Genomic DNA, 23,973 nt, shown 5'->3' with positions numbered 1-23,973 from the left:
CAGCAGACCATAAATTGTATTTTCATACAGAATTGAATTTTCAACCAGGGAGAAAAAGTGAAATACTAAATCCAAAGAGTATAACTTTAACAAAAGAAAATGAAATTTTTAACAAAGAAAAGTGTAACTTTAACACAAACAAGTGTAATTTTAAGACAGAAGAGTGTAAATTAATCTGTCCAAAAAAGTGTAACTTTAACAACAAAAATAGTAATTTTAGTGGAGAAAAGTGTAACTTCATCAGGAAAAAGTAAAGTGTCACTTCAAAACTCTAAACTTCAATGGATTACCTCCATGATCCTTCAGTGCCGCATCAACCACCACATTCTCCACCACCTCCTGAGAAGTTACATCCATGCTTGGTCAACATTCTGCCCCCTGGCTAATCGAGAGCACAACAAGATTTTGGGGCCCCTTGATAAGAAGCGTTTAATTTCGCACTAGAATAGAGGGTACTTGTCTATTCTAGGTCCATCACATCCTTTCCCTACACCATATTCGTAACTTCCGGCACCTCGACAACCTTTACCGACAACTCCCTGGACACGTTGCATGGGCCGGGTACATGTACCTCTCCAGATCCTTGAGCTTTTGCTACGGACAGTTCAGCTGTGCGCTGTGCTTCACTAAGCTTAGCAGATGAAAATAAGAACTGAGTTACAGGGGGCTCAGATTCCGTGGACTTAGCCTTCACAATTCCATTGTCCGCTTATTCAGAGTCCACCACAACAGGCCCCATTAAAATTACAGATGTTGGGGCCCCTTGATAAGCCTCGTCTAATTGCGTACTAGAATAGATGGTACTTGTCCATTCTAGGTCCATAATAGCGTTATGTTCCCCAATCTGGTCGACATCCTTATCCATCACAACATTCGTAACTTCGGTCACATCATCAACCGTTCCCGACAACTTAGCGGACACGTTCCAAGGGGCTGGTACATGTACCTCTCCAGTTCCTTACTCTTCTGTTATGGGTTGTTCAGCTCCGCGCTCTGCTTCATTAATCTCAGCACTCGTAAATAAGAACTGAGTTAGAGGGGGCTCAACTTCCGTGGACTTAGCCTCCTCAATTTCCTTCTCCGATTTTTCAAACTCCCCAACAACAGGCCCCTTCGTAATTACAGGTTGCTCTTGTTCCTTCTGAGCCGCAGTAATCGCAGCGAACTTCTTCTCATCTTCATCAACCTCTTCTTTTGTATAATATTCTTCATGAGTGTCACGATCAAATAATTGTGGTGCGTGTGAAACTGGTTCTCCAACATCCACCGATTTTTCAACTACTTTCGGCCTTTGATAAATGCGATGAATTTCCCGAGTGTTATAAAAGTCCAACGAGTGCACGTTACTCTCCTCCACTATGTCATCGGCTTCGTTAAATTCAGCCGTGTTGTAAAATTGCACCGCCTCCATAATCTGTTTTGTAGACACTTCGCACGCTTTAGCATTGACTGCTTCATCACATCCAAGTGAAGCGGCTACGCCGCCTTCCAAATCTCTGCCATCATCTACATGAACCTCTTCCTCCTGCTCCTCATCCTCATCCTCCACTTCCTCACCCTCCTCCTCATTCTCCCCCGCCTCCTCTTCCTCCTCATCACCCTCCTCTTAACCCTCCTCCTCACCCTCCTTAACGTCGACCTCCTCATCCTCCTCCTGCTCCCATGTATTCACAGTTCCTGACCCACCTTGTTGCAGCACATGTGCTGATTTCACTGAATTATTTATTTGTTCAGCTTTCTCTTTTCATTTCCACAGCATATTCCTTCATCTTTTGGCTTTGAAAGAATGGTTGGGTGCATTGTGTAGGGATGGGGTCACTTGAAGAATTAACACCAGATGTTAACCCTTTGAGCGTCATGACTGCATCTGCATACCATGAATAGAAGACGATAGCATTCCTCTGCATCTTTAAATAATGCTCATGGACATCCTACATTCAAAAAGAGACCAGAAGATTAACTCCAAGAGGCTTGATTCAAATAAAAAAGTACAGATAAATTAAAACTGTAATAGAGAAATAGTATAACTTTAACAAAAAAAAAGTGCACTTTTAGTGCAGAAAATTTTAATTACAACACTCCTAAAAAAGTGCAACTCTAACTAAAATAATTGTAATTGTAGTGAAGAAAAGTGTAACTTTAACCATGATAATTATAATTTTAATGAAAGAAAGAGTAACTTTAAATAATAAGTGTAATTATAATTGACAAATGACCAAAGAACACTTACATCAATAGTCCGAGCTTTCAACTCTTCATCATCTTCAACACCCAATGGGAGTTCATTCTCGAGGAACTTTTTCTTTTAGGAAGTCGAAGTCAGCTGTTTTGCCGCATCAGTAACCACATTGCCGATGGCCAAAACTTTGTTATCAATGGGCACACCACCAATGGTTAACACTTCGTTTTCCAGGAATAGAGGATACTTCACCGCGGACCAAGTTTGGCGACCAAAAGGATTATTGTCTAGCTCACCATGTAACCTTGCAGAAAGCTTTTTTCGGTCCCAGTGCTTAATGAGAGGGAGGTCGTGGGGGCAGCTCTTACCACGGAAATCAAAACGTTGAAAATATGTAATCATTAAGAAAGGGATACAGCCAAGCAGGAACACTGTTTTTTCACCAACAGATGCCGTGGCCTTAAAAATGTTTTCTCGAATATAACTACACTAGTCATACTGCGAAATAGCCTTCATATCTTCAGTGGCTTTCAAAAGCTTGAAGTCAATCCCGCTGTATGAAGTTGGAGTGAGGAATGATGACATGGTGAGCATAATAAACAGCCTGTAAAATTAAGGACCTCCATCTTTGTATTTTTTTTGTAAGATATCTTTGAACACAATCCCTAAATTTACCGAGTCGTTACCCCTTTTAACATAGTACGCTTTCAGCCATTTATCTTTCAAACGCTTGTTCTCCGGAGCTTGAGAATCCTTTTGGCGGCCCGTAGGTACTAGTTCAATGGTTTTAGGGCCAAGCGGTAACATGAAACAGTCATATGCACCATGCTTCGTGACCATAAACTCTTTCCGTTTAGAGGCCCGAAAAACATACGACTCATCACTAAATGCATTGAGAAATTCTCGAACATAACCCAGCGGATATGATTTGAGCTTAAGATCCAAAATCCCTCCAAAACTAATCCTCTGTACCGCCGCTCGCTGAGCATCATTAAGCTTTTCAACTAGCTCAGCAAGCTGCTTCGGGCGGCACTTGACAAACACCCTAGAAGTAGCTTTTTTGACTTATTTCGCCTCCTCATGATCTGACATCTAGTGAAGAAAACAAAAATTAAATTACAAGGTAAGAGATTGAAGTTACATAACACAGAAAATAACGTTTTCAGACGAGCATAATCATAAAGTTCTGATTAATCGATTACTACAACACAAATAAAGTATAAATTTAACAGACAAAAATGTAATTTTTGCCGACAAAGTGTAACTTGAACATGTTATAAAAACTTTAATTGTAACAAAATAAAGTATAACTTTAACAGACAAAAGTGTAATTTTAGCCAATAAAAGTGTAACTTCAACATGTTATAAAAATGTAACTGTAACAAAAATAAAGTGTAACTTTAACAGATAAAAGTATAATTTTAGCCAATAAAAGTGTAACTTCAACATGTTATAACAAGTGTAACTGTAAAAAGAAGAAAGTTTAATTTTAACAGATAAAAGTGTAATTTTAGTCAACAAAAGTGTAATTTTAACACTTAAAAGTGTAATTTTAAAAGAAAAAGTGTAACTTCACGGGTTATAGTTATAAAGTAAAAAAGACCAGTGAATTGTTCTGACATCATCAACTAAACCAATAATAATGAACCTAAACTGAGAAAAACTGATGTTCATAATGTATAAATTTGCAAGTAGACTAAAATTAATAGAATAAAATTGAAAATGTATCAAAATTGGAATAATGGCTATAAACATAACAATGGCTAATGAACATAATCAACTTTCAAAATAGTACAACAACGAGTATGAAAATGTGCTAAACAATCTGTGTAATCTGAATTAATATGAACATAACAATGGCCAATAAAGTAACCCAATAAAATAGTACAAGAACGTGTATGAAAATGTGCTAAACAATTTGGGTAATCTGAATTCATATGAACATAACAAAGACCAATAAAGTAAAACTACAAAATGAGCAATTATTAAAAATCGATAATCAAAATAAATGAAGAAAAAAACCCATAAAACTCTAAAAAGCAAAAAACGATTACCTTTATAACCTAAAAAAAGAGTAATCTGAATGGAGAGGTTCTTTAGTGAGAATACGAAAATGGCAAGTTGCAAGTGAGTGAAGAAAATGAAGAAGAAACCGGTACTCAAGTAAGAAAAATGTGATAGAGTGAGGAGATTTTGAGAGTAGTTTATTTTTTAGAGCAGTAGAATTTTATTGGGGTTTAATTTTGGAAGGAGTTTATTTTGAATAATTGAGTGAAATGAGAAAGCAGGGGGAAGATAATGGGACGTGTATGATGGTTGATTGACAACTTGCATGCATGCTCATGACCTATGAGAGGTAGGATGAGAGAGGTAATTACAATAGCCATTATAATAACATTATTAGTTGCTTTTTACTTTTCAACTAAGCCATCCATATCCAATATCCAAGGGTACACAATGGTATTTATGGACTCACACTTAGTAGAAGGAGTTAGATGATCCTAATACTATATATATATATATATATATATATATATATATATATATATATATATATATATATATATATATATATATATATATATATATATATATATATATAGATAGATAGGGGCGGGTTCAGGTACGAACCGAGTTACGGTGCAAACCGTACGAACTAGCTTTTTGTTTTTCAGATACACTTTGTGTAAATTGTATAAAATGTATCTAAGAGCTTTTAACACATACACTTTTTCCACACTAAAATTCTAGATGCACTTTTACACTTTTTTAATACTAATTTTTTTGGGAGTTTTAAGATTAACTCCCAGATACGCATAACAGTATTACCAGATACACATGTCAATACTTCTAGATACACATATTGTATGTGTATCCATACTTTCAGATACACATATAGTATGTGTATCCAGTAGTATTCATATACGTATCTAGTAGTATTCATACACGTATCCACCCCAAACACTACTTCCCACCACCATGCACCACCACCACCAACCACCAACACCACCGACTGCCACCACTACCACCCCACCACCGCCACAACCCCACCGCCACCACCACCACCGTCATCGCCATCACTACACCCCACCATCAGCTCGTACACCAGTGACACCACAACCTAACCTGCCGCCACAACCACCACCAGCCCTACACATTTCGTATCCAGCACTACCATTGACTCTCTCATACCAGAACAGTCACGCCACCAACGGCTGCAACAACACCAACACCGGCACACGACTGATGTCGCTCAAGACATCAGCAACCACCGCCATACAAACTCACCATACACCACGACTAATCGGTATACACCACGACTAATCGGTATACACGCCGGAAACTTCACCGGTAATAAAAAAACATGAAAACATACCACCATCATCACTTTGACTGGCGTCGGTGTGTATACTGAAAATGAAGTAGAAATTCGACTCAAAATGTGCCGACATGGCCATAATTACAACTTGTTTTTCGAATTTCTACTTCATTTTCAGTAGATCTATAGTTAAAATTACAATTTTTTGACTCACCTTATCACCGCTCCCCTCATCTTCGCCGACCATCATTACTAACTCAACGACGACCACCCAGATCCGCGACATCCCAAGAGCAGTCAACCTAGGACCTACCTCACCACAACGAAACCTTGAACCACCCTACCACTGACCTTATCACCATCCTTCATCGTTTCCGACCACCCCTGCTTATAAATTAGTAGATCTGGTAATTGTAAATCATGGTGGGATGTCGGTGTGGGAAAAGGTAACGACGGCGTTGTAGGTGGTCGAAGATCGAAGGTTGAAAGACGAGAAGTGCTTTACGTGCGAAATGAGGCACAATATCGGGTTGAGATGTGCACCGGTGATGTCGCCGGGGAATTGTGGCGGTGGTAGACAGCGTCTGATAGTGGTGGCCACCGGTCTCTGGCAGTGGTGGTGGTAGAGGTATATGTGAGAGAGAGTAAGAGAGGTTTGAGTTTTGGGGTAGTGTGACTAACTGTGTATATGTGGAAGGAAGAAAATGCGGCTTTAAATGGGGACCATCGATCAACATTAATCTAGGGCTATTATTGAGTTCGTACAGTTCATACCGTAATTTAGTTCACGCAGGATCCTGATTCTATATATATATATATATATACATATATATATATATATATATATATATATATATATATATATATATATATATATATATATATATATATATATATATATATATGTATATATATATATATATGTATATCGGGGTCATCACTGGAATGGGCAACCTACGTGTACTTGGTTATATCTTTGTTAGTTCTGGATACTATTGGTTACAGGGCACACACCCCCCAGTCCAATGGTACTCTGATGTTTGGAGTCTATGGAATATTCCTAAGCATGCTTTTATAGGATGGCCGGTTCGGAGGAAGGCTCTTAATACTCGTGTTAAACTAGCAAGACCGAGTCCGTGCAGCTACGATAGGTGTTTTTTGTGTGAAGCAGATCTTTGAAACTCATGAGCATCTTTTCTGATGTATTTACACTTCTAAGGTGACTGCTGGAGTTGAGGAATGGATGCATCTTACTCTTCTTGGTGGTACTTGGTTATACCAAGCTTCGGTGGAAGGTTTGTAGCTTGGCTAAGATGGCAACGGTATAACATCCGGTATATCGGGAACATGTGCAGATTGGACCATAAAGTGAAGAAGCCTGAACATGTTGTAGCTGAGATCATAGCACAAGTTCGTCACAGAATCATTCACAAGATAGATAGCATAGAGAAGTTAAAGAATAGAGATTGGTTAGCCAAGTTAAATCTTTATCTCATGTAATGGTGTTGGTTTTCTTAAGACTAACACATGAATGTTTTAGCTTGTAATATCTTTTTTATTAATACAAAAGCTCACATTTAACCAAAAAAAATATATATATATATATGCACTTAAGAATAAGAAAGAGAATATACACATAAGATTCCTCTTTCTTATTATATATATATATATATATATATCTATATCTATATCTATATATATATATATATATATATATATATATATATATATATATATATATATATATATAGATATATATATAGAAATAGGATCTCGTGCGAACTTAAAGTTCGGTGCGAACTGTGCGAACTGATAAAACCAATAGACTAATTAGACTAAACAATTTAAAGGCCCAAACCACATCTTCCCCGTACTCTTTCCTATCTTTTTCAAACAACAACCACCCAAACAATTAACCTCGTCATCACCGGTCACGCGATAGCCGACGACCAAGTTGGGTTGCCACCGCCGTCACCCCTCCGACAACCTTGACGTCGGCGCTCCTCCGACGACCCAGATGCCAGCAACGACGAGCAGTGTCACCGAATTTATCACGCCGACGCACTTCTGGTTCCCATCATCACCGACGAGTCACCTTAGCTGTATTTGTCACCGGAGTTTCACCCTCACACACACTACCATCATAGATATGTGATTTCAATCACAATTGTTTTATAAAAAAACGAGATCTATAGTAGTTGTGACTTGTGAGGCGCGTCAACTGGAGTGGAAGGTAGTGTGGTTGATGTTTGATGGAGTTGTAGGTTGTGGTGGAAAAATGAGGGCGTCGAGGTGGTGGTTTCGGGATAGTCATGAGAACGACGCCTTCTAGTAGCTGGTATTGTTGTCTAGTTGTTGTTGGGCTGGCCGGTGGGCGCGATTCCGGGCGCCGTTGTCGGCGGATGCTTGATCGTCGGCGCTCCTCCAACGACCCAGATGCCAGCAACGACGAGCTGTGTCACCGAATTTATCACGCCGACGCACTTCTGGTTCCCATCATCACCGACGAGTCACCTTAGCTGTATTTGTCACCGGAGTTTCACCCTCACACACACTACCATCATAGATATGTGATTTCAGTCACAATTGTTTTATAAAAAAACGAGATCTATAGTAGTTGTGACTTGTGAGGCGCGTCAACTGGAGTGGAAGGTAGTGTGGTTGATGTTTGATGGAGTTGTAGGTTGTGGTGGAAAAATGAGGGCGTCGAGGTGGTGGTTTCGGGATAGTCATGAGAACGATGCCTTCTAGTAGCTAGTATTGTTGTCTAGTTGTTGTTGGGCTGGCCGGTGGGCGCGATTCCGGGCGCCGTTGTCGGCGGATGCTTGATCGTCGACTATGACGATGCGGTGGTGGTGATGTTATTAATTGGTGTGTCAGTGGTGGTGAATGTGTGGCGGCTTTGACTGTGGTAGTGAAACGAAGTTCATGATGTGATGGTGGTGGCGGTTGTAGATGGATCTTGTGGTTGGTGGTGGAGGCGATGGTGGTGGCAGTGGCCTTGATGCACAAAATTGACCCTAGATACACTTGGTCTTATTACCGGATACGTTTTGTATTACTACTAGATACATGTGTATGACTCGGCAAATAGAGGGGTGGAAAAGTCTCGCTTTACCGCTGTGGCGATAATGGAGCAATTTCAGGGTGTAGGCTTTGATTTAATGTTACATTTTTTTCGGGATTTTCCAGACCATGTTGCCACTGGAAGATTTAGTAATGGCTTACTTTCTAGTGATTATATTGGTGAGTACATAGTAACATTATTTTAAGCGCAACTTAAAATAGTGTAATTTTAAAATTGCTTGGATTAATTAACACCCTCGAGGCCTCGATCATATGTTGTCTTGAAACTTACTGTAATTTTAAAATTGCTTGGTATAGGATCTAATTTAGGTAAAATGTACAAAATCTTCATTTTCGTTTCATCTCCCTCACTGTTTGATCTTTAATAGCTTCTCTCAGTCTCTCACGAATCCTCTAAGTACTAATGAATTAAGTGTGTATGTGAAATGAAAGCCATGGAACAACGGGAAAATGCGGAATTTAAAGCATCGGGTTATATGTAAGGATGTTGGGATACGTATGTCGATTACGATAATCATAACACCACCGACTGATGAGGACATGAAAGCTCATCAGAAATTCATAGAAGGTGACAGTCCACCTGAATACGTTCCCTTCAATTATGCAGAATTCAGGAAACTCCGAGCTGCAAACAAGTTGTATGCTGGTGAAGCCCTTGAACTTCTGCGTTTGAAAAACTAGCTAGTTTCTCAATATTATGGATGCAGGATCTTAGCTATAAGCATATTTTGGCCCGTTTCTCTTCACATAAGTGCGGTCCGCATCGTTTTATAGTATCCAAAGTTGAATGTGTGCCCTCATTTTTAAAATGACAACCGTTGTCTATCCGCTTGTATGTATAATACAATTATATGATACTCGTACAACATTTCTTTTTTGTTACTTAAAATGCACAACATAGAGCAAGCAATTTTCATTATAGAACGATCTTCAATTGATTAATTTTACATATTTAATAATTTTTAAGTTACTAGATACACTCTTTTAAGTTAATAAATCAATCGTTAGCCGATATTTATCTTGGAAGCTAGATACACCCCCTTTACATTACTAGATACATACATCTACCTTACTAGATACACATCTTTCACAAGGTAGATACACTCTTTTACCTTTCTAGATACACTCTCTCACCTTATTAGATACACTCATTTACCTTACTAGATACACTCAGTTACCTCGTTAGATACACATCTCAAATAACCTAGACACACTCTTTTACCTTGCTAGATACACATAGCTAGATACACTTTTTTACCTTGCTAGATACACTCCTTTACCTTACTAGATACACTTATCTTGCTAAATATACAACATTATAGGCGGTCCTTATATATTTATACTCATTAAATTGTACATTTTTTTTCTATTTTGGAAAATACTTGTGGGAGTACTAAATATACAAAATATAATAATCGTGCAATAATTATTTTAGGACTGAAGTTTTCTTCTTGTTCTATGAACACATTTTATCAAAAATGTTCTTTGCAAGAAGTAGGAACAGAACTGGGCTAGTTTTGCACGCAGATAAAGGTAAATACTATTCAATACCCGAATTCGAACTTTGTGTACTAGGTGTAAAAGGCTTGAATCACGAGCTTCATGTCAATTAATGTCGGAATTCATACACCACAAACTCGGTCCTCGCGGTAAGAATACCGATACTCCTTCCACTAAGAGCAGCAGAAAGTGTTGTAAATAAACTAGGTCATGAGTACCATCATACAGTGAAATTATCGGCTCATCTTTATTCGATTTAGAATGGCCTTTAAATGAGTTTACAAGATACAAACTTTCATTCAACCATCTCGATCAAGTATAAGATTCATAGTACTCCGTATCCGACTAGCTTAATAACCAAATGGTAATTACTTCTTTTTGTACATTGATTAGCTTCCTTAACTAAAGCTCAACCCCCTCGACTATCCGCAGTGAAACCTAAATAACATCTCTCACAGAAGTCACAACTCACTGATCTTTGCCAATCAATATTCTCCAGAAGAAGGCCGCGGGGTGCTCTCCTCATGCATGGATCGCTTTGTTGCTGGTGGTATATTATACCGGTTTGAGTACAGTGTCAATCCCGCCTCTCTCGTGGCAAAATTGCGTGGTGGGACCTGCACTCTCGCAGATCGATCCCGATGACGTCGTTGTACGTCGAGCTAAGTACCTACTCGACAATGGCTTCGGCTGTTACAACGTTTTCAAGAACAAGCGTGAAGATATCACTATTTATCGCAAAACCGGGCTTGTAATTATGGACCAAGTGACGATGGGCCGAGTGGATAAGCGATGTCGCTAATTGGCGGTCCCCTTTCTGCTGTTATCTCTTCACCTTTGCATCTTTTTACTAGCAATGCCTACGGGATGGCGGTGATGGCAATGAGTGTGTATTGCACAAGCAGGGTGGCGGTGACATTAGCATGAGGAAGGATGTTGTGAACTTGGAACCAGCAGACTTAACAGACGTCCGACTCTTGGGCTTCAAGTTTTCCGCCTTCATAAGAATGTTAATTTAATCGAGTTGTTATACTCGTTTCAACTACACGGAATAGCGAAATTTCAGATATTGCTTCAAATAAAGAAATACACAAAGTTCTTACAGGACTAAATCCATTAGACATGCTAGTGATGTATCAGAGTATCTCAGTATAAAGCATGGAGTTGTGCCGCCGTTATGGTAATATGATATGTTGTTATATTCTGATCATGCATGAGATTTGGTGTACCCATCATCCGTAAAACAAAACAATTAAGTGTTCCTTGGTCAGGGGCTCCAGCCTTTCCTCTTTTATCTGTGGAATTTTTTTCACAAGTTTGACATGTTGGCGCACACATGTTCAACTATCTAAACAAGCGCATTAACCATGAATATAACACCGGTCTTTCTAAATTTGTTTAACATAACTGAACTGAACTATCTACAATAAAGCTCTCTATTACCTACAAAGGTACGAGAAAAATACATCGACAAATAGGATAATTGTTTACTTCTATACCATGCCAAGTTGCTTGGTGCCCAGATTTAGCTGAACTACATTCTCAGTCATTGAAATAGGAATGTTGTACAAGTCGATGGCCCAAGTCCAAGCATGGCAAAACTAGAGCGACAACAAGTTATTACTTGACTAGTACAGAAATAGAAAATATTACTTTATATGAAGTACATATTACCTGTGTCAATTTGTACTTTCAAGTCAAGTTAGACTCGGCCGCAAGGAGCCGAGTTTCGCTGCAAGTTTGGCAGACTTGTAATCCTCCCGGAGTTGAATAAATCTGAAATAAAACCAACGGATAAGTTTTACAAAGAGCGCAAATGAAAGTAAGTCAATAAATAGTTATTTATTTATGAGAACAAAAAAACACCAGGGACTTTATTATCCGTTGACTAAGCTATAGTGCTACGCTTGCAATGCAATAGTATATACTTATTTACAGACGCGAGGACAAATGGGTAGAAGTTGACACACACAATTAAGAAATTTAACGCGATTACCACGAACCTAACCATCGTTTTTTGTGATGTATTAGCCAATCATAGATCCTGGACATGAGCCTCCACCCCTCGACATTCCCCGGATGAACAATTACATCTATCTTAACTAAGGAGATAAATGAGCAAATATGACAAGGATGCAAAAGAGAAAGATAAGTGGAAATTTACATCGGAAACATCCTCTCCCACCAACGATACACAACCTGACCCTCTGCACTTTCCCCTTCACTAGTGCATCCTTCATCCCCAACATGACATGCCTCAACGTGCCACCATCGGAAACCACGAGACCAAGCATTGATATTTTTTTTGCATAATTCAATTGAAATCGACGTATACAATAAACAAAGTAAGATTCAGAAAAATAATTGCACCGTAGAAATCGGAAAACTTAGAGCCGAAATTGCAATTCATGGAAGTTGTCATAAAATTCATAATTTGGTTGCTAGCAATAAGAGCGACAAAAGATCGGCGGCTTGCCACCGCCACACTTATCGCGGATATACAATAGATACATATGTATTACTCGGATACACATGGTATTACTACTAGATACACAAATCGATTTGTGCATCCAGTAGTAATATCATGTGTATCCATCGGTATTTCGTGTATCCACGATCTAAATATCAAATACAACCACCAAACTGGCCACCACAAATGTCAATAGATTCTCAAGCAACTTGACAAAGCGGTCATCATGAAGTACGAAACGAAGCAGCTTAAGAACAAAAAGCAAGCAAGAAACAAAGATACTATACAAAACTCATACCCACCCATTATGTGCTAAATAGAAACTTGAATGATTGGACAAAAATGAAATAAAAAATCAATTAAAAAAATGAAATTTGTAATGAACAAATTTTATAAACCCTAATTTTTTTATTTTTTTTTATTATAATCTTCGGTTTTCTCATAAAACTACTTCTCAAATCTTTACAATGGAATAGATTCAAAATATGAAACAAATCTTCAGAGATTAAAATAAGAACTGAAGCTAACCTTTCTTCTATAATAGACTGAAATCGGTTCTTGGGAAGGGTGGTAGAAGCGGCGGTGGAAAATGATGGCCGACGGTGGAATTAGCGGCCGACGGTGAGATTGGTGCCGACAGTGGAAGGGTGAGAGGCAAAGGAAGTAGAGTGTTTGTGGTGGGAGGGTATGAAATTGTTTTAGTTGAGTAGAGGAATAGGAAGCGCGCTTGAGAGGGACTTTAATTGGGTAGTTCGTACGGTTCGCACCGTACTTTAGTTCGCACTGACCCCGGCCCTATATATATATATATATATATATATATATATATATATATATATATATATATATATATATATATATATATATATATGTGCGATATTTACATGAAATTCCTCTTCCTTATTCTTAAGTGAGTTCCCGAGAGGGCTTAGTTGATCCATGATATCTCTTTCATTTATTTCGAGAAAAGAAAGATATTGATCAATTCCGATTCATTCTTTTTTCTATTGATTCTTTTCTGGTCGAGATGTATGGATCCATGGATCTAGGTGTCTATATAGATACTGTTCATGGATTAACGAAAATGTGTAAAAGCTCTATTTGCTTCTGCCATTCTATTAGTCTCTTCCTTTTTGCGTATGGCAGCTGTTGGAAATCTATATCTCATTATATAACATATTCTTATATGTTTCAAATTTATTTAGTCATAAAATAAATTCTAGATCTTATGCATGCAAACTTTAATAAAAGGAGATAAGAAAATCAATTTCTCACCATGTGAATTTCGGTCAAATGGGCACCAACAAGATCTCCTTCTTGTTAGTTCTTGAGCTTTCCAATATATTAAAGGATGATCCTCCAAAGACTTCAAGTGTAGAAGCCACTCCTCTTGATAGCACCCAAGATTATCCCATATCTCTACTAAATAATATGTGCTAGATATTTATTTAATAGTTTACCTTAAAATTGATTACTAATACTCATATATTACATTAATAATTTTAGTAATCTTTTATGAACAATTTGGATCAAAAATCTCATGTTTTGATGAAGATAAAGAGAGAGAAAAAGAATAATGCATGAACTTGCATGTGTTAATGAATGAATGAATATAAGAGAACTCATATTCTCAATAAGAGGAGGAGGAGCACGGTTGGAGGAGACAAAATGCCAAGGATGGCATCTTTTCTTTATGCTTTTTCACTTCTCCAAATTGTAGGCATGTAAGTCTACTTAGTGTAGGTGTGTAAGCTAGTGTAGGTTAGCCATGATTAGGTCATTTTATCTCATAAAATAATTCACCCACTAACACCTTCCACCTCCATTATTTCGGTCCATATTCATAAAAAAGACTACCATTTTATTTTGTCAATTTGTCATTTGTCACACAATATGTCACATGTAGTATGATACATGTTATTAATTAATTAAATGCATATTTATCACATAAATATCATTTTATAAATTAATTAAATTACATTCAACAAATTGACTAGTGATACTTGATCACATAAATAAAATGGGTCATTTGATTATAATTCACAATACCTTGTAATTATAATTAACCATTCATTCCTATCTCTATTGTTTCTCAAACAATAAATAATTTTAGTAACAAAGCATTTTATTACTAAAATAAATCTTATTTAATGCCATTACAATAAGATATTTATTCTCTCTCATAAATCGAATTGTTCAATTTTAAGGAATTGATCAACTTGCATCGTCATACAATTAATCAACTTTATAGATAAGGGCATCATCCTTTAGGTGTGACCTTAAGGGATCAACTGACCACCACCGTCCCACGACAGTAACGTCAAACTCTAGCAAGCCAATCGTTACCGATTAATGTTGATCAGTTGACTATATAATTGAATAATCCCTTACGTATTCTTTATATGAGATTTAATAATGATATTTAAATCATGTGATCGCACTATTGTTGAGGACACATTTCCCAACAGCAGCGCCACTCCCTTTGACAACATCCACTAATTCAGAACTTAATTTGAAAGCCATATTTCGACCCGGGCATTTTCGGGCTGCCCCTAATAACCAACGAATGACAAGTGCTTTTCCTTGTGTGGATCTTATTTCAATGGGAACTTGATGAGTCGATCCGCCTACACGTCTTACTTTTAATGCTATATCGGGAGTTACTCCACGTATTGCTTGACGTAAAACAGATAGTGGATTTGTTTCTGTTTTTTTGTTAAATCTTTTTCACGGCTCGATAAATAATTTGATAAGCCAATGATTTTTTTTTCCGTGTTTCAGAATACGGTTAACCAACATGTTAACTAATCGATTACGATAAATTGAATCGGATTTTGCAGTTTTTTCTTCTACAGTACCTCGACGTGACATGAGCATTAAAGGGGTTCAAGAGTCACTTTTCTTTTTATAAGGGCTAAAATCACTTATTTTGGCTTTTTGACCCCATATTGTAGGGTGGATCTCGAAAGATATGAAAGATCTCCCTCCAAGCCGTACATACGACTTTCCAAAGAATTTGATATGTATCTATGAGATCGAGTATGGAATTCTGTTTACTCACTTTTAATTGAGTATCCGTTTCCCTCATTTTCCTGCTAGGATTGGAAATCCTGTATTTTCCCTATCCATACAATTAAGTCCTTGGGTTTCCGAAATAGTGTAAAATGAAGTTCTTCGAATCATTGCTATTTGACTCAGACTTGTTCTAAGAAAGTCGAGGTATTTCTAATTGTTTGTTGACACGAATAAAGTCAGGAAAAACCTCTGAAATTTTTTCAATATTGGACCTTGGACATATAATAGTTCTGAATCGAATCTCTTTAGAAAGAAGATCTTTTGTCTCATAGTAGCCTGCTCCAGTCCTCTTACGAAACTTTCGTTATTGGGTTAGCCATACACATCACATGTTTCTAGCAATTCACATGACATCATCAAATGATACAAGTCTTGGATAAGAATCTACAACGCACTAGAACACCCTTGTTGACGATCCTTTACTCCAACAATATCTAGGGTCCCTTGAACAATGTCATATCTCACACCGGGTAAATCCTTAACCCATCCCCCTCTTACTAAGACTACGGAATGTTCTTGTAAATTATGGCCAATACCGGGTATATAAGTAGTGATTTCAAATCCAAAGGTTAATCGTACTCTGACAACTTTACGTGATGCAGAGTTTGGTTTTTTGGGGGTGATAGTGGAAAAGTTGACAGATAAGTCACCCTTACTGCCACTCTACAGAACCGTACATGAGATTTTCACCTTATACGGCTCGTCACTCAATTCTTTCGAAGCAATTGGAGATTCCTTCCATAATTCTTTAAGTCCCATAGGTTTGATCCTATAGAATATGACCCACTTTCTCATTGACCGAAGGGTACAAAATAAATCTGATTTATTTTCGATTAAAAGTACTATGTAAAATCCTCGGGTTTCGTCTTCCTCTATCCCATAGGTAGAGCGTTTGAATCAATAGAGAACCTTTTCTTCTGCATGAATCGATTACATCCCAATTCCTTCCCGATACCTCCCAACAAAAATCCTGAATTGGATCATCCCAAATTGACGGGTTAGTGTGAGCTTATCCATGCGGTTATGCACTCTTCGAATAGGAATCCGTTTTCTGAAAGATCCTGGCTTTCGTGCTTTGGTGGGTCTCCGAGATCCTTTCGATGACCTATGTTGTGTTGAAGGGATATCTATATGATCCGATTGATTGCGTAAAGTAAAACCCGCGGTAGCAAGAGAACCGGGGAAAGTATACAGAAAAGACAGTTCTTTTCTATTATATTAATATTTTTTTCTATTAGATTAGTATTAGTTAGTGATCTCGGCTCAGTGAGTCCCTTCTTTCGTGATGATTTCGTGATGAACTGTTGGCACCAAGCCCTCCATTTTTTTTTGTCTCCGTGGGCCGAGGAGAAGGAGGGCTCGTGTGTGTGTATATATATATATATATATATATATATATATATATATATATATATATAGATTTAGGATCCGGTGAGAACGATCACTCGGTGAGAACGTTATTAGTCTAGGGTCATTATTATATTATATTCACAAACGTTTCCATTCGTACAAGAAAACCAAACATTTCCATGATTAAACAAATAGTAATGCTCCATCATCATCACCATACACGACATCCATGATCCACAACCAGTCCCACTCCGGCAACAACCCCCAACAACAACTCCGGCAACCTCCACCGACACCCACCCTAGCAGCCGCCGCTGACACGACCCTGGCAGCCTCCACCATTCATTTTCACCATAACCTCTTAATCCGTAATCACCCCTCATCTTCTCCGGCCCCATCATCACTCATCGTCCACCGTCGCCGTTAACAATAACCAGAAACACACCTGCATCTTCGTCGTCGGCGACGACCTACCTCACCTCCCCCTTCGTTGGTTTCCGTATATTTCAATGTATGTACACTACTTTTTTATGAATCTACCCACTATTTTAATGTATCTTATCATAAATACACAAAATTACATACTAGGTACATTAAAATTTATATGAGGTACATCAATATAGAAATCAGATACATTAATTCTGTGAACCACAAATTGTATCAGGGATGTTCGTCAGTGATTGTCGGCGTTGCTAGTGATCGGCAGCGGCCAAAGTAGATGATGGATGGTTATAGTTTAAGGAGGGAGGGAAAGTTGGGGTACTTAACTTTTTCATCCTGGAGGCGTCATGGTAGTGCGACGGCGTCTGGGTGGTCGGGGATGATGCGGCGTCTGGCTGGTCCGAGGTAGGTGACGACGTCTGTTGGTGGTGAGCTGGCATCGAATGGCAATGGTGGAAGATGAAGAGGTATCGAGAGTTGAGAGAGGACAGGGACATTGCGTTTGGAGTTTGGGCTGGGTATTTTTTAGATTTGGGTTTTATCGTGTGATCTAAATGGATCGTGGGTCATTTATTAAAGTTAAAAGGGTTATTCTCACCGTTCTCACCGAGTGGTCGTTCTCACCGGATCTTGACTCTATATATATATATATATATACATATATAGAGAAGAGATCATGTAAGTCCATGTATATAGATTGAGTCCATAAGTCCTATAGAGAGCCATTGAATGGAGGGAGATGGAGGGGTGAGATGAACTCACCCAAAGGTGGTTAAAAGCCTAATTAACACACTTCACTAATCCACCTAATTAAACACTAATTTGCTATATATTTGCTTACACTCACTCATTTCTCTCTCATCTCACACATTTCACCCACCTCCTGTCTAAAACCCCAAAAAATAAAAAAATCCAAAAAATTCAAATAAATAAAAAACCCAAAAAATAAAAAAAATAAAAAAAATCCAAATAAATCAAAAACCCAAAAAATCAAAATAAATCAAAAAACCCAAAAAAATAAAAAATCCAATTAAATCAAAATTTTTTTTCCTTATACACCACTACCTCACCCAACACCACCCACCCACCGCCACCCGTCTCACCACCCGATCTCGTTTCACATTCAGTTAACGTTTTTTTTTTTTTTTTTTTTTTTTTCCGATTTTGTGGTAAATTATTTGTTTGGAGTTGTTTTCTTCTATTTGTTAGTATTAATCTTAGACATATTAAAGTTATTATAATGCATATTTTGACATTTCAAATATCGTCTTGTTTTTTATTTTTTCAAATGTCGTTTCTTTAAAATTCGCCTCGTTATATAAATTTTTAAGTTTTAGTATTTAAATGTATATTTATTTATTTTTCTCAAATATCAATGTTTATAACTTCAACCTCTTGTTTTATAAAATTATTTAAAATCTTGTCTTGTTAAATTTCGTCTTATTTTATAAAGTTTTCAGTTTTAGTATTTAAACTTCAACGTGTATAACTTTACTGACATTATGTATAACTTCAATCCACATTATGTACAACTTCAATGCATATTATGTGCAACTTCAATCTCATCTTCTTATTGTGTTGGTTTCAAATCTGAATTTATATTTATACTAAAATTATACAATTTTGTACTAATGTTATACAAAAAATCATTAAAGTTATACTATTATGGACTAAACTTACACGATTTTGGATTAAAATTATACAAAAAAGGACTAAAGTTATATTATTATGGACTAAAGTTACACAATTTTGGACTAAAGTTATACAAAAAATGACTAAAGTTATACTATTATAGACTAAAGTTATACAGAAAAGGATTAAAGTTATACTATAGGTAATATACAGAACAAGTTTATATAAATAGTCATACTGTAATTGTAGTTTTTTTTTTCTGTAACTTTAATACAAAATTATATTACCTTAGTAAAAAATTGTGCAACTTTAGTCTAAATAAAAAGGAGAAATGAGAAGAATAAGAGATTTAATATTATAAATTTATGACTTTAATCCATAATGATAATAACTTTTATCCTAAATATTGTAACTTTAATATTTAAAGGGTACAACTTTAGTCCATAATAGTATAACTTCAGTCATTTTTTGTATAACTTTAGTCCAAATTTGTGTAACTTTAGTCCAAAATTGTATAACTTTAGTCCATAATAGTATAACTTCAGTCATTTTTTGTATTACTTTAGTACAAATTTGTATAACTTTAGTCCAAAATTGTATAACTTACACAAATTTGTCAGTGAAGTTGCATAGTATAACTTCAGTCATTTTTTGTATAACTTTAGTCCAAATTTGTATAACTTTAGTCCAAAATTGTATAACTTTAGTCCATAATAGTATAACTTCAGTCATTTTTTGTATAACTTTAATACAAATTTGTATAACTTTAGTCCAAAATTGTATAACTTATACAAATTTGTCAGTGAAGTTGCATAGTATAACTTCAGTCATTTTTTGTATAACTTTAGTCCAAATTTGTATAACTTTTGGATTATTCTATAACTTTAGCACAAAATATGGAACTTTAAACCAAAATTGTATAACAGAATTTATGACATTAATAGATTTATTTTTATATTGGTGATACGGTTTATTTTGATATTGGTAATACGACTTCAGTCATTTTTTGTATAACTTTAGTCCAAATTTGTATAACTTTAGTCCAAAATTGTATAACTTACACAAATTTGTCAGTGAAGTTGCATAGTATAACTTCAGTCATTTTTTGTATAAATTTAGTCCAAATTTGTATAACTTTAGGATTATTCTATAACTTTAGCACAAAATATGGAACTTTAAAAAAAGTTAAATAAAAAAACCGAAATACTGAAAACTAAATCTGAAAGTTTTGTAACACTGAAAAAAACAACAATATAATTACAAATAAAAACCCATCTAAACTTTAGTCCAAAACAAAATTTAAAATAAAAAAAAAACGACAAAAAACCAAGATCTAACAAAAAAGAATTAAATAGCAACCAAAATTGCACATAATGCGATTGTAGTTCCACATATTGTCAACAAAAATTAACAATTTAAAAAAAAAAGTAAATATAAAATAAATAGATCTAAAATTCAACCCTTAAAATATTAAATCTCTTAACTTTAATTTTTCAAGGGTGTAACTTTAGTACTAAATAGTATAACTTTAGTGGTAAATAATGTAACTTTAATGTTTAAAGAGTATAACTTTAATCGTAAATGGTATAACTTTAACCGTAAAGAGTACAACTTTAGTCGGAAATAGTACAACTCTAATTCCAACAAAGTTCTAAAATAAAAAAAATTATCAAATTAATATATAGTAAGACTAAAATCTAAAATAAAGTTACACTAATTCATATTTTTATATAAAAATATATAAGCAAGACTAAAATCACAAATCGACGACAACAACTATATTGAATCTACGACAACTACACATAATGAGAGAATATAAAATAAGATGATATTTAATATAAGAGATATGAAAAAAATATACTAGATCTGAAAATACGATATTTTAAAAAAGAAAAAAAAATGTAAAAAACCGGTTCTGAAAATAATAACAACGAAAACAACAACCCCGACAACAATAACAATAACAACACCAATTAAAAATCTGAAAAATGAACAAATAACAAAAACAAAACAAACAAAACAAAACAAACAAAAAATAAACTGAAGAAAAACAAAGAAATTGAGGAGGTAACAAAATATCTGAAAAATGAATAAATAACAAAAACAAAACAAAAACAAAAACAAAACAAAACAAAAAATAAACTGAAGAAAAACAAAGAAATTGAGGAGGTAACAAAATATCAGATCTGAGACGGAGGTGACGCGTGAATGGTGGCGGTGGAAATCTGGTGGTGGGTGTTTGTCGTGGTTGTGTCGAGGAGGAAGGAGGATGGACTGCAGGGGGCGGCAAGGAGGAGAGGAGTAGGGAGGCGGAATAAGGACGGGGGAGTGGAGGCTGGTGGTCGGCGTGGTGGCTTCAGGAGGGGAGAACGATGGTAGGGTGTTGGTGTTATTGTCGGCGTGATGGCTTCAGGAGGGGAGAACGGTGGTGGGTGATGCGGTCGTGCAGGGGGGTGGTGGCGGGGTGGTGGAGTTCCGGCCGGTAGACGTGAGGTAAGGAGGGTGGTCGTGAGGTGTGTGGGGTTGTGGTGTGTCGGAGATGTGGTTGTGGGTGGTGAGGTGTCGGTGCGGCGGTCGTGTTGGTCGGGTGTGGTGGTGGTAAGGGAGGGAGGGAGCATTTTCAGTTTTAAAATTTTTGTTTTGGTTTTTTATTGTTTTTTTTGTTCTTTTTGTTTGTTTTTGTATTGTTTTGTTTTGAGAGAATGAGAGAAAAAGAGAGATAATGAGGGAATGAGAGAAGTGAGAGAGAAGAATAATGAGGAAGTGAGTAGGGAGATTAGAATGTGGAAGAAGTTGTACATAATTAGGAGTTATACAGGATTAGGGAGGGAGATTAGGGAGGGAGATTTGTGGCCCTTAAATGAGATGTAATGTCATCCCTCCATTCCCCTCATCCAAAGGCTCTTATGAGAACTTAGGGACTCAATATATATGATGGACTTACTAGAACCCTTCTCTACATATATATATATATATATATATATATATATATATATATATATATATATATATATATATATATATATATATATATATATATATATATATATATATATATATTTATATATATATATACATATACATATACATATATTTATATATATATATATACATATACATATACATATATTTATATATATATATATATATATATATATATATATATATATATATGTATATATATATATATATGTATATATGTATATATATATATATATATATATATATATATATATATGTATATATATATATATATATATATATATATATATATATATATAGATTCGGGATCATATGAGAACCACTATGATGATGAGAACCATGAGAACCACTAATAATACTACTAATATTAACATTACTAATTAATAATACTAATAATATTACAATTTTACGCGCTCAACTCCCAAACCCTTCAACTTCAATCATTTCCCAATTTTCCCTTTCTCACTCATCTTCTTCTCTCTCTACCACCCTCATCATCCGCGTTTCCAACCGTCGCCATTTCCGTTCGTCTTCTCCGATCGTCGTCGCTGCTCATCTCTACCCTACCTTCATCGTTTCTGATCATCTGCTTCTCATATTACGGTTCAATCCATTCATCAGGAGCATTTTCGCGAGATTTATCAATCTCATTCCTACAAATTCGGGTACTATGCTTCCGATAATGGCGATTGTACTGTAATTTTATCATGCATGTATTTTTTCCTTCGACATTCATCAATTCCCCTGAGATTCATCAATTCATATTAAACTATTAACCCACCAAACCCAACAAACTCAACTATAAATGATGCTGTTGACGAAAGTATGTTGTAAGAAAACCTGCATAGTTTTGTCTATTTTTATGTTTCATCCCTTCCTTACCCCAAAATAATGATAGGCTACATTTTAATGCTCTCTCTAAACTTGGATGCATTACCTGTATTGTTTGCTTAATGTGATATTTCCTGAATTTATCTTAGTGTTTTTCGGCATGCTTTATGTGCTTTTCAAATGACGGACTGCTTGTACTCTTTTCCTTACTAGTTCCTATTTCTAGTTTTTCATTCGAGAGTTCAATTTGTGATGCTTGTAGGTCATTCTCTTACTGGTCAACTACTTATACATAGCCAAGTATGGCCAATTGGTGTAAGGGGTGGGTAGTCAATATTCATGAAGAAGATAAAGCACTTTTTGTCAAGAATTACGTAAGTGAAAAAAAAGAGGCTATGGGTTTGTCATTTGCTCCCTTAGCCAAAGTTCAGTTTACCGACAACTGTTATCAAGCCCTACTTGATGATGTTTTCAATAATCAAGATCTAGTGACTAACATATTTAACCAACTAGATTTTAACGAAGATAAGGCAAATATGGCGTTGGCAGTAGGAATTGGTCTCGGCTTTTCCTCATACACCCAATCGCACCTCGCATTGAACATGCATATGGCATTTCTCTACGGACCAATGATATCAATGGTGTAAGAATTGTTCGTAGGGGTCCTAAAATAATTTATAAACGATGCAAATGCTATATGACTGAAGATTTGGCAGCTAAATTGCTCATGTATCATCAACAAGAGAAAAATATTTTCCAAAGAGAACATCTAAATGCTCTTGATGATGCTGAACGTGCACATGTGAATGAGTTGCTTCATGCTTTAGCCACGCCATCTCCCGCACGTGACACGGCGATTTGCCATTTCAACAGACTTAGCAACTCGGGCCGTTTGCCTTTTTCGGTTTTTCCTCTATTTAGGCCTTTAACGGTTCAGGTCTTAAAGTTGCCCTATTTTCAGTCTTTTGTGGTACTCTTGTATAATTCCATGTATTAAGCCACCTTTGTATAATTATGTAGTCGGGTTTTCCCATTTTCAATGTTGTAAAGCTTTGTCATGTATGGATGATATATGTTTTATTAATGAAGTTTCTTTTCCTTATTTTG

At 36.2% G+C, this 23,973-nt stretch overlaps 1 pseudogene; it reads left to right on the top strand.

Annotated features, from left to right (window-relative positions):
• The first annotated feature begins 10,523 nt into the window (after window positions 1-10,523).
• On the top strand, window positions 10,524-11,104 carry LOC141655001 (protein LEAD-SENSITIVE 1-like; annotated as a pseudogene).
• Window positions 11,105-23,973: the final 12,869 nt, after the last annotated feature.

Source organism: Silene latifolia, chromosome 1, assembly GCF_048544455.1.
Source record: "Silene latifolia isolate original U9 population chromosome 1, ASM4854445v1, whole genome shotgun sequence".
NCBI classification, from domain to species: domain Eukaryota; kingdom Viridiplantae; phylum Streptophyta; class Magnoliopsida; order Caryophyllales; family Caryophyllaceae; genus Silene; species Silene latifolia.
This window is presented reverse-complemented; position numbering and strand designations above follow the sequence as displayed.